The sequence below is a fragment of the Lytechinus pictus genome, chromosome 10 (genome assembly GCF_037042905.1).
Source record: "Lytechinus pictus isolate F3 Inbred chromosome 10, Lp3.0, whole genome shotgun sequence".
Classification (NCBI taxonomy): domain Eukaryota; kingdom Metazoa; phylum Echinodermata; class Echinoidea; order Temnopleuroida; family Toxopneustidae; genus Lytechinus; species Lytechinus pictus.
Window position 1 is genome coordinate 24,642,169 of NC_087254.1, and position 13,005 is coordinate 24,655,173.

General features: G+C 37.7%; 1 long non-coding RNA gene across 1 annotated transcript; it reads right to left on the minus strand.

The window, feature by feature from the left end:
- Positions 1-9,660: 9,660 nt before the first annotated feature.
- On the minus strand, positions 9,661-12,217 carry LOC135155787 (uncharacterized). Its single transcript, XR_010294959.1, has 3 exons — positions 12,064-12,217; positions 10,462-10,531; positions 9,661-9,741 (listed from the first exon to the last, which is right to left on the minus strand). It is a non-coding gene; the product is annotated as an uncharacterized LOC135155787 (long non-coding RNA).
- Positions 12,218-13,005: the final 788 nt, after the last annotated feature.

Consider the following 13,005-nt stretch of genomic DNA (forward strand, 5'->3'; position numbering starts at 1 on the left):
CACGCCTTTAATTTGGAGTATAGGCCAAATTAGTTTCAAATCGTAGCCAATCGACTGCTATGACGTCATTACGACTAGATATTAAATTCGCTTTTATTCTAAGAAGGATGATAGCATAATCACAGATTTGAACATAGGTATTCGTACGATGATTTAGAACATTACACAGTAAGATATTCTAAGTCTCAATATTAGCATCAAATTCTACTACATTTTATTCTGGAATCGGGTCGCAGACCAATCGTAAGGTGTGCGATCGCCTTTATAGATCCCTGCGCAATAAGCAATTTTGGGTTGATATTGGAAGAGTTACGTGTAGGGTATGAATGAATAGATGTGTTCTTATAGTATAAACATTGTGGAATGAATATGGGAGCATGTTGTTTACGTACTTGAACATCAGCAGTAAACTTTGAAGTGAATTTATGTCAAATACTGTCAGAGTCTTTAGTTTATGGAATAAAGGGTTTGTGTGTGAGAAACATTACGAATCAGTACAAATTCGAAAGGCCTTTTTCTGTAGTAAGTATATTGTATTAATATTAGTTTTTGCACAAGATGCCCAAAATATATTGTATATTGTATATTGTATATTGTCACGAGCGAAACTGCTCTAGTTAACTTATTAATCTACAGGCTACTTAACCACCCTGAATAAAAGACCAAAGGATATTCAAGATATAAATGAAGTGATCAATTTAATGTCACAAAATATAATAAGCCATTAACATTCAATCATTGAGAACATAAGTATATTGGCAAATGGATATTCAATAAATCTTTGCATATCGAAAATCATAAAATTGCATATATACATAAGAGGAGTATAATCTTCATTGATTGTTTATGGGAAGAGATCGATCTGAAAATAGGCCTTTAAATTATGTTACCGAAAGTCTTAATCGGGTAAATGTGGAGTTCGAAAAACAGAAGAGATCGACAAACCACGGCGACTACGAAGAGGCGACGATTACGACGAAGAACATGTCGATGATCGATGACAACGAAGAACAATTATGGGACGATGAAAACGCGACGCACATCATCAGCGAAGACACGTGTCCTTGAAGAACGAAGAACCATAGTTGAGTTGAAGCTCTATAACTAGGAATAATTATGGTCGAGTCCGACGACAGAAGCTTCGGCTGACTGAAGTGAGTCATTCCCCTCTGTGACTCATGACCTTGACATAGCGGGTATAGGTGCTACCCTGACCTACGTACGTTGACTCTACATTAACCCTGGGTTGACCCTAGGTTGACAGCCGCCTAAAATAGGAATAGACCAAATACTTAACAGCAAAGACCCTAACAATTTTCTATTCACAAAGATGTCAGCTTATCGAAATTAGCTGTCATATTATCAAAGTAAATAAATAACAAGCTTTTATTAGCATGAGCTTTGTGATAGTCAAAAAATACATAACAGTGTGGAGAAATCTAATGTAATTAACTTTCTCTCTGAATCGTAGATCGATTATATAATTGACTTTAACAGACTTGCAAAATACGTTTCCTTCACCGGAGGTATCACATGAAATATTCATAATTTGCAAAACAAGCTTTTTATAAACGACACAGAATTGTACGACTTTAAATAGCAAAATACAACTTTGTTCATTTTAGTAAGGATAATTGTATTCACTTTGAGGAATGGAGTAAGATAAGAAATATATGTAATTTGGTGACAAAATGAGCAGAATATATATATGTAAATCTATCTTTCTTTCCGAAAACAGACATGCCATATTAAGCATAAGAATTGTATTAACATTAAAACCATATAAACCAAACATTACTTACAATTCGGCATGAGTAGAAAGGAACCTGCCCGCACTGTGGCACACGCCCTTTTCCTTGGTTAGGAAACACCCCAAAACGGACCTTCCTCTCCAAAATCAGAAGTCAGAGTGAGCTGGCTTGGCTTTTCTTGCCAGCACACCGAACAGAAATATGTAACACAAAGAGTCTGTAATCCTACACACCTGTTAACCTATAGTCTACTTATTATGACAACCCAGCCTGTTGAAATACCAGGCAACCTATCATGCCTATAGTTTAGTTACTAAGGTATGCAGTCCACATCTGTACATTGAGTTTAACAAAAGAGTTTAACAAAACATGGACTTTAACAAAAGGGTTATCTAACTTTGAATAAGATCCTACAATTGCTCCCCAATTTCAAGAAAATGCTCTGATTTTCTTCCAGAAATGAGTTTAATCTTATTCAATGTGTAAAAATATATGATTCGCAGGATAAATGTGAAATATTACTATGCTCACTATATAGCACTTACAGTAATTTACTACCTTGGTTTAGGTGTATAAAGAATCGACTTAAATGTTTTCCAAATTTAAATCAAATTAAATCAGTTTTATTTTGCAATACAATTTTCAATCTTTTAAATTGCATGCATTTCAATTTTCGGTGCCTTTTTTCTTACAACCTACTGAGAAAGTCTGCTCCTACGTTCTCGGAGCCGCGAATTGCCTCAATGCGGTAGCGAAATGGCTGGAGGGAAAGGGCCCACCTCATTACCCTACTGTTGATACATTTTGCTCGATTGAGGTATATAAGTGGTTTGTGGTCTGTTTCAAGGACAAAGTCTGTACCTTCAAGGTAAACACGGAATTTACTTATTCCCCATACCAATCCGAGACATTTACGCTCAATAGTCGAGTAGGCTTGTTCACGCGGAAGAAGCTTGCGACTTGCATAAGCAACAGGCTGTTTCTCTCCATCATGCTCCTGAAGGAGTACAGCACCAAGTCCAGTAGAAGATGCATCTGTTCTTAAAATGAACTTCTTCTGAACATCAGGCAGACAAAGGATGGGGCTCTGTGTGAGACTTTCCTTCAAAACTTTGAAGGCGGCCTCTTCTTCAGCAGTCCATTTCAACTGGTTAGGCTCCCGATTCCTTGTCTTGTCTGTCACACGTGATGCTTTCGACGCAAAATTTGGGATAAAGCGCCGGTAATAGCTGGCTAATCCGATGAATGCACGAAGCTGCTTCTTAGTTTCAGGCTTCTTAGCATCACGGATCTTCTCTACCTTATCCAACATGGGTTGGATCTTACCTGCTTGGACAATATGCCCTAAGAATTCTACCTTTGTGCAACCGAGTTGGCACTTGCTGGGTCGAGCAGTGAGCCCTGCTGCTCGCAATCTTCCCAAAAGCTCATACAAGGTAGATATGTGTTCTGACCAAGTTGAAGTATGAATGAGAATGTCATCCAGATAATTAGTGACGTGTTTCATGTCTGCCAACAAAGACCTCATAACCCTGCTAAAAGTGGCAGGTGCATTGACCAAACCAAACGGCATGACACGAAACTGGAACAATCCACTTGGACTCTGAAAAGCTGTCTTTGCTTTGGCATCTTCTGACAAAGGGATTTGCCAGTAGCCTTTGCTTAAGTCCACCTTAGAAAAGTAACAAGATCCAGAAAGACTAGCGAAGATTTCATCTGCACTTGGCAAAGGTTCTGCATCAAATATTGTGATGCGATTCAGTCTACGGAAATCTATACAGAAACGATTGCTGCCATCTGATTTCTTTACTATGACTATTGGGGACGAATAAGGTGAATTTGACTTCTCTATCACTCCCATTTTGACCATCTTCTCTGTCTCATCCTGTATCACAGAACGAAATGCATGTGGGACGGGATATGGTCTTTGTCGAATGGGATCAGCAGAAGTCAAACGAATAGAATGACTGCCTAAAAGTGTTTTACCTGGCACATCAGTCATCACATCCGGAAAATCCTCAAGTAGAGAACTAACTTCATGTCTCTGTTGAGTCGACAAATCAGAACCAAGTTCAACATCATCAATGGTTTCCTGTGCTTCTAACACTGGGATACCTATCCTTATACTACTTGGAATAGAGGGAGTCTCTTGACTATTATCCTCATACCCATCTATAACTGAAGCTCCAACAACTACCTCTAAAGCTCCAGCAGAAGTGGTATCTTCCTCAGACTTGTCAACAGACGAAGGAACATCAGGCTTTTCTGCCCGGTCAATGTATCTCTTTAAGAGATTAGCATGAAAGGTTTTCACTTTTCCGTTCATGTCGAGACGATAATCAAGATCACTCAATTTATGGACTACCTTGAAAGGACCCTTCCATTGTAACAGCAATTTGTTGTGATCTGATGGAAGGAGAAGCAGAACCTTATCTCCGGCAACAAACTTCCTAACCCTACTCTTGGCATTATAGTATCTCATATTTCGCGAGGTTGACTTACTTAACTCTTCCTGTGCTACTTCCATGGTACTCTCAAGCCTATCCTTAAGATCAACAATGTACTGATATGTAGTCTTCAATTCAGAATCATTAGCCTGACCACTCCAAAGTTCCTTAAGTATCTCAAGAGGACCTCGAACCTGTCTGCCATACAAGAGTTCGAAAGGCGAGAAGCCAAGTGAAGCCTGAGGGGCTGCTCTGTACGCAAATAGAACAGGTGCCAAGTACCGGTCCCAATCACTTGGACGGTCTGCACATACTCTCTTCAAGATCTGCTTAAGTGTTTGATTAAACCTCTCAACTAACCCGTTACAAGCGGGGTGGTAGGGTTTGGTTGTTAATTGTCGAATCGACAATAACCTCCCTACTTCTCACATCATCCCCGAGGTAAATTGGGTACCACGATCCGATAGAATCTCTTGGGGAACCCCAACTCTACAAAAGACCTCTACCATAGCTTCAGCTACTGTACTAGTCTCAATGTTTGCCAACGCAACCGCCTCAGGATAGCGGGTTGCATAGTCTACTATCGTGAGAAAATACATGTTCTTTCTAGCAGTTACTGGTTTAATTGGGCCTACCAAATCGACAGCTACTCTAAGAAAAGGAACATCTATCACAGGCATCTTGCCTAGAGGGACCTTAGAAATTCTGCCCTTGGGGACTGTTCGCTGACAGATATCGCAAGACCTACAATACCGAGTAATATCTGCTTGGACACCAGGCCAATAGAAATTAGCTAAGACCTTATCAGTGATTTTCTTTACACCTTGGTGACCCCCCATTATACTCTCATGAGCTAACTTCAACACAGCTTGCCTATAAGGTTTAGGAACAACTAACTGCCTAACTTCATTACCACTAAGCACAGACTTTGGTTGAAAAACCCTGTGTAACAATCCACCATCAAAGACAAAATATGAACTATGTCCTGAAATTTCACTATCTTTACGATCTTTACTATTCAAACTAGCATACTCCATTGCTTTTTTTAGCGTTGGGTCAGCCATCTGAGCCTCTTTGATGTCTTCTGAAGAAACATCAGGTATGGCTGACGGAACCTTCAGAGTCGGCCGTGGCCGCTGAGCTTCACGAACTTGAGCTCGAGTCTGAACTGCCATGTTCACATTGTCATGCGACTTGCATGGTTGACCAGGTTTCCAATTTGGAATTGGATCCTTCGCTGGTCTCACATTGTCAATTTCACCAAGAACTACGTCAAATACAGGCGTCTCTACGCACAACGCTTCTACCTTGCCAACAAACCAAGGAGAATCAATGTTGACCCTAGCTATTGGGAATTTCCTAATTGTTTGGTCAATTAAGACACACCACTTAGACTGACCAGTAAACTGTTCTGGCAATATCAGTGACTTCTTCACGATTACACCTGAACAACCTGTATCCCTAAGGACACTCACATCATGTGATTCAAGTTTTCCATTCCTAACTGGAAGCTTATCATGCCAACGTCGCTTACAAGTAGCACACATACTAGTGACTTCCCTATGCTTTTCTATTTCTAGAATTTCTTTAGAAGGAGATTCAATATACTCAGCAGAAGACACTAAGAACTCTCCTAACTCTATACTGTCAGTGATCTGAGTTTCCTGAGACCCAGAAGAACTACAAGTGGGACAACTACCTGATGTCTGTTTCCCTACTAAATCTTGAGTTTCTCTTAACTGATTCTTTTGGTTCCTACGCTTACCTATTGGTGGCTTCTGAGAACTAACTAAACTCGCGCCTTGGAGTCTAACATTACAATCTTGCGCAAAATGACCCATTTTGTTACAAACAAAGCATGGACCCTTCCTACGATGGCCTGATTGTTCACCCTTAACCTTGTTCTCAGCAATTGGCGCATTGGATACCGCAGTACTACCCTTAGGTTTACTCTTATGGTTCAAGGGGGAGTTCTTTTTAGGTACTCCATAGTGACCCCCATGTGCCTCAACAAATGTATCTGCCAGACCTGCCATTTCATCTGCAGATTTTGGTTTTCTTTCTTTTAGAAATAATGCTAGTGCTTGACCTCCTTTTTCTAAGACTTGCTGCATTAGAAGTAATTGTACAATACCATCATATGAGTGCTGAGCTTCAGACAATTCTATCCACGTATCTAAATAATGGGACAACCTCACAACAAACTGACTAGGAGTCTCTCCTACCTCGGGATTAGAAAATCTGAACTTCTTACGGAAATCATCTGCCGTGAGTTCAAATCTCTTCAACAAAGCATCCTTCAGTGTTGCACAATCTTTTGCCTGATCAGCTGACAACCTTGAGTACACATCTAACGACTTACCACGAAGTAAAGCACTAAGACTTATTACGTTCAAATCTATTAAGATATGCATCCATACTATCCTTTCCTTCCGTGAAAGGAGGGAGTTTAGGGGAAGGGGCCAAAGAACGACGGTCACCGTCACTACTTCCTACTTCAGAACTACTCTGGATACGAGCTAATTCAAGTTTCTTATCTAATAACATTCCCTCTTGTTTTTGTAACTCGATCTGTTGTTGCCTATCTTCCCTAGCTGCATGTCGCTCATCTCGAGCTAATTTTTCTCTCTGTTCAACAAATGACAAAAGGTCTTGACCTGTAAAGCCTAACTCTCTCCCTAACTCAAACAAATTTGAATCCATGGTTGATCCTAAACTGTTAGAAATAAATATGTTAGGTTAACAGACTCTTTGTTTAGAATTTGCTTTCTCTTACCAATATCCCAATGTCACTTGCTTGTGCCAGAAGCTTGCAACCACAGTGCGAGAGTTCCCGTCTCCTCGAACCGTCACAAATGTCACTGATCTGAAATACCTAATCAGAAGGACAAAACCAATAAACACATCTCATGAACATACATGTTACACTCGCAAATTTCAACATCAATAAGCCTTGAAAATTTATAGGAATATGACAGTTAACTATTTCCCTTCAACATGAATAATCCTTGACTTTAACTAGGAATTTTACAGCTAAGTACCTCCCGGACAAGCCCCCAAATGTCACGAGCGAAACTGCTCTAGTTAACTTATTAATCTACAGGCTACTTAACCACCCTGAATAAAAGACCAAAGGATATTCAAGATATAAATGAAGTGATCAATTTAATGTCACAAAATATAATAAGCCATTAACATTCAATCATTGAGAACATAAGTATATTGGCAAATGGATATTCAATAAATCTTTGCATATCGAAAATCATAAAATTGCATATATACATAAGAGTATAATCTTCATTGATTGTTTATGGGAAGAGATCGATCTGAAAATAGGCCTTTAAATTATGTTACCGAAAGTCTTAATCGCGTAAATGTGGAGTTCGAAAAACAGAAGAGATCGACAAACCACGGCGACTACGAAGAGGAGACGATTACGACGAAGAACATGTCGATGATCGATGACAACGAAGAACAATTATGGGACGATGAAAACGCGACGCACATCATCAGCGAAGACACGTGTCCTTGAAGAACGAAGAACCATAGTTGAGTTGAAGCTCTATAACTAGGAAGAATTATGGTCGAGTCCGACGACAGAAGCTTCGGCTGACTGAAGTGAGTCATTCCCCTCTGTGACTCATGACCTTGACATAGCGGGTATAGGTGCTACCCTGACCTACGTACGTTGACTCTACATTAACCCTGGGTTGACCCTAGGTTGACAGCCGCCTAAAATAGGAATAGACCAAATACTTAACAGCAAAGACCCTAACAATTTTCTATTCACAAAGATGTCAGCTTATCGAAATTAGCTGTCATATTATCAAAGTAAATAAATAACAAGCTTTTATTAGCATGAGCTTTGTGATAGTAAAAAAATACATAACAGTGTGGAGAAATCTAATATAATTAACTTTCTCTCTGAATCGTAGATCGATTATATAATTGACTTTAACAGACTTGCAAAATACGTTTCCTTCACCGGAGGTATCACATGAAATATTCATAATTTGCAAAACAAGCTTTTTATAAATGACACAGAATTGTACGACTTTAAATAGCAAAATACAACTTTGTTCATTTTAGTAAAGATAATTGTATTCACTTTGAGGAATGGAGTAAGATAAGAAATATATGTAATTTGGTGACAAAATGAGCAGAATATATATATGTAAATCTATCTTTCTTTCCGAAAACAGACATGCCATATTAAGCATTAGAATTGTATTAACATTAAAACCATATAAACCAAACATTACTTACAATTCGGCATGAGTAGAAAGGAACCTGCCCGCACTGTGGCACACGCCCTTTTCCTTGGTTAGGAAACACCCCAAAACGGACCTTCCTCTCCAAAATCAGAAGTCAGAGTGAGCTGGCTTGGCTTTTCTTGCCAGCACACCGAACAGAAATATGTAACACAAAGAGTCTGTAATCCTACACACCTGTTAACCTATAGTCTACTTATTATGACAACCCAGCCTGTTGAAATACCAGGCAACCTATCATGCCTATAGTTTAGTTACTAAGGTATGCAGTCCACATCTGTACATGGAGTTTAACAAAAGAGTTTAACAAAACATGGACTTTAACAAAAGGGTTATCTAACTTTGAATAAGATCCTACAACGATGTATAAGGTAATATTTTTTTTCTTTCAATCTTTATTGATCAAAATATAAATTACAATATAAATCAAACAAATCAACAAGCTATTTACATGATTAAACAGAGCAGCACTTAAGTATGTATAGATTTGTAGAGACAGATCAATAAGACAAATTAAATATCAAATCTCCATTTTTTTTAAATGTACAGGTAATTTACCATTTTTCTTCTCCAAAAAAATATTCAATATCCATAATGGCTTTGATACGAGCTTTGAATTCCACAATATTGGGGGTTTTGTTATATTAATGAATTGTATAGTGTGACTTGGGTTGTATGTGGAATTATGTGTTTCATTTTGTACAGTAAACCGACTTTTCTCTAGATAATGGTGGTTATACAACGTATATGTTCGATCCAAGTTAAATTTTCATCTAAAGTGACACCTATTTTTTTTTCTTTTTAGAGGAATATTGTCTATTGTTATATTATAAGGAAATTCAGCAATATGTGAATTTGTATGTTTGATATATATATATATATATATACGGGCCGTGTGGTCCAGTGGTTAGAGCATTGGACTCATAATCGCAAGGTTGTGAGTTCGAATCCCAACTCTGCCATTGTCTCCACTTTGATAAAAAGGCCCGAGAGTAATATATGTCGTCTATAAGGTCAGCCATTATGACTGATTAACCTAGACGTAAAATGTTTTCTAGGTAATTGGTTACATACCAGCTTGGCGTTTACCAGCTAAATGCTGTCCTGCCGAGTTCCTACGGGAATTACCATAAACAGAAACAGTTTGTTTTATCTAAGGATATTTTAATAAAAATACTAGTGGAGAGTGACCTGAAAATTTGCATTTCCTTCGACCGGATGTTTCATAACTACAGGACACCGATGAACCAGTGGCATCAGTGACGGACAAAGCTGGAAATAAAGAACAAAATATGAAAATATTGATAACTTTTATATCAGCTCACAATAATCTCACGACTGTATATTATTGACCTATCACATGCATAAAATTTATTTACCATGGCCCTGTTATTCTGCTTATTAAACCCATAATCATATTTCTCAAAAGATGGGACAATTATTCCAGTCTTATCAAATAATTTTTCTTTGTACATTTATATGTCTGATGACTAGATATCTTGTTAGTGATCTTTTCTCATTTGACTCAGTTTTAATAGATTTCATTGTAATTTCAGCAATGAATAACAGTTAAATCTTGCCTGTTTTTTTCACATAGCATTGTTTCGTTTAACGTTTATTTATCGGGCTATTTATACTATAGACCTTTTGTGTTGTTCATTGTGTATATGTTTATTAAGTTTTTGCCCTATCATTTACATAGAATCTTCATTTATAGTGGTTAATTTTCACATCCCACTGCATTTACTCAAGGGCTTAGTTCAAGGTAAACATAATGACATTTTAATTAAATAAGATCTCATCACCAATCATGCCAATACTGGAATGAATTCTGGACCTTCCGAAAACTGCATTATTTTTTCTTTTAAACACAGCATATAAAAAAGGTGAAAATATCATAGATGTCATTCTAAGAAAACATAAGGTTGAAAAAAGTGAAATCGATTCGAGTCGAAGAGAAAAAAAGTAGAGAATTACGTAGATGTAGGTTACCTATGAGCACGATGAGGAGGACGGTATGATAGAATACACAACATCTTATCTGCTGGGGAGACACAGAGCTCTGTAAAAATCAGGGATTATATAGTTAAATAAGATGACAAGAATACCAAAATCAATAACACAAGTGATTGTAATACTGTATCATTTATAGATTTAATAGATTTAAATATTTCCTGTCATGCTTCCTAACTTGCATTCTTGGCGGACTTTAGGGGTTTATGCTGGTTAAAGGGGCCAGGTAGAAGCAAATATGCAACCAGTCTAAACATAAAGCAATGAAACGCTTTAACGTGATGATGCTGTCATCTTAAAGGTCAAGTCCACCCCAGAAAAATACTGACTTGAATAAATAGAGAAAAATCAAACTAGCATAGTGCTGAAAATTTCATCAAAATCGGATGTAAAATAAGAAAAATATGACATTTTAAAGCTTCGCTTATTTTTCACAAAACAGTGATATGCACAACTAGGTGAGTCTGTCGATGATGTCCATCACTCACTATTTCTTTTGTTTTTTATTGTTTGAATTATACAATATTTCATTTTTTTTATAGATTTGACAATAAGGACCAACTTGACTGAACCATATAGTATTAAACAATGCTAATTCCACATGTTCAGGGAGGAATTAATCATTGTATCACTTGACAATGAGGAGAAAATAAAAAATATTTAATATTTCACATAATAAAATACAAAATACAAAAGAAATAGTGAGTGGATGACGTCATAGTCTCCTCATTTGCATACCAGCCAGGGTGTGCATATAACTGTTTTGTGAAATTAAGCGAAGCTTTAAAATGTCATAACTTTCTTATTTTACATCCGATTTTGATGAAATTTTTAGTGTTATGCTTGTTGGATTTTTCTCTTTTTATTCAAATCAACTTTTTGTTGAGGTGGACTTGTCCTTTAACATTGTGTATAGTGGGTCAGCTATTTTTGACAGGAAATTGTTTCTAGGCATAAACACCTTTTGTTTGTGCTTACTTCCTACCATGTACACGTATCTGCAAATTAATGTAAAACTACAGGTGGTGACACTACAATTGCTCCTGCGATAATTGCTCCGGTCTTGATGTCTCGGAGGGCATCAGGGTTAGAGTTAGGGCTGTAATATAGTTTTTGGTTCAGAATAATGTAAAGATAAGGATTTGGGGTTTATTTAGCTTTAGATGTAACGTTTTATGTTTAGCTTAACGTGCAAATTTCCCATCGGAGCAATTGTCGTCGGAGCAAAAGTGATGGAACCAGATAGGTTATTGATCTTAATTGGATTTTGCATGGTGAAATAAAAACAAACAAACAAAACAAACATGATGGTGACATTTGACATCTTTTTTCATGTTTCATCGACGCATATTGCTACGTTAGACATTTATCACTTCAAGCGTTCATTCAGGCGTGTGTGTGCGTAGGCGCGCGAGGGTGGGTGTGTTTGCGTGTAAACAGTTTAGACATAGTTAGATATATGGAATGAAACAAAGGGAAACGAAGCACAAAAAATGCAGTTATACGGTACAATACAATTGGGCATAATCATCATGATCATGCAATGGTTGAATCGAAAATCATTAACTGTTTTATACTTACCCACTTTGAAACCTTCATCCCCAGAAACTCATTCATTACTCCTACCATCCCTTCAAAAATGACGGAATTATTTAACTATCATAATGTTTATCACATCAGGTCAGTACAAGATGAGAAATGGTCTACTTAAACAGTGATAGTGATGAAACGAGCTAGGCACAGTCCTTCACCTTCAAGTGAAAGTGTATAACTTGACTTATTTCCGAGGACAGCTTGCATGCATAAAAGTAACAAAGCATGCATAATAGGTTACGAATTCGATACAATACTGGAGCCCACTCCCCGCCTCACATCCATACTACTCTCCCTCTCTCCATACACATGTTTCCTTTTTGCAGTTATCTATCTTGTCTCTCCCTCTTACCCCCCCCCCCTCTCTCTCTCTCTCTCTCTCTCTCTCTCTCTTTCTCTCTCTCTCTCTCTCAAATGTCGGTTTGAAATTGGTGTGATCAAATTAATTATATATATGCTACCTGTATTGATCTATTCTTTTTTTTAATTAAGTGTATTGATACAGACACTAAATGTTGTGGAGCCAAATAGCTTATTTGAGCCCTACATGCTATTTTTCATTCCCCCTCTCTCTCCGCCCTCCTTTTCTCTGTCTAAAGGTCTATTCTGTATTCGCTCTAATGTCTAATATACCTATACGCTCCTTCTGTTTTATGTAATTCCCTGTCTCTCCCCCCCCCCCCGCCCTAACACTCTTCTTTCTCTCTGTGTCTCTCTCTTCCCATTTCCCCCTCGATCGGTCATTAGTGATGTCAATTTAGATCGCTGTTCGATCAATCCGTACTACATCCATTTACGACGTTATCCACGCATTCTGTATATTGATCCATTAATCGTTTTAGTTATTAAATGAAATAATACAGACATTGTCTTATGACATAACTGATGTGAAATCCCTAATAGTAATAGTCAGTTATCCTCGGGAGATAC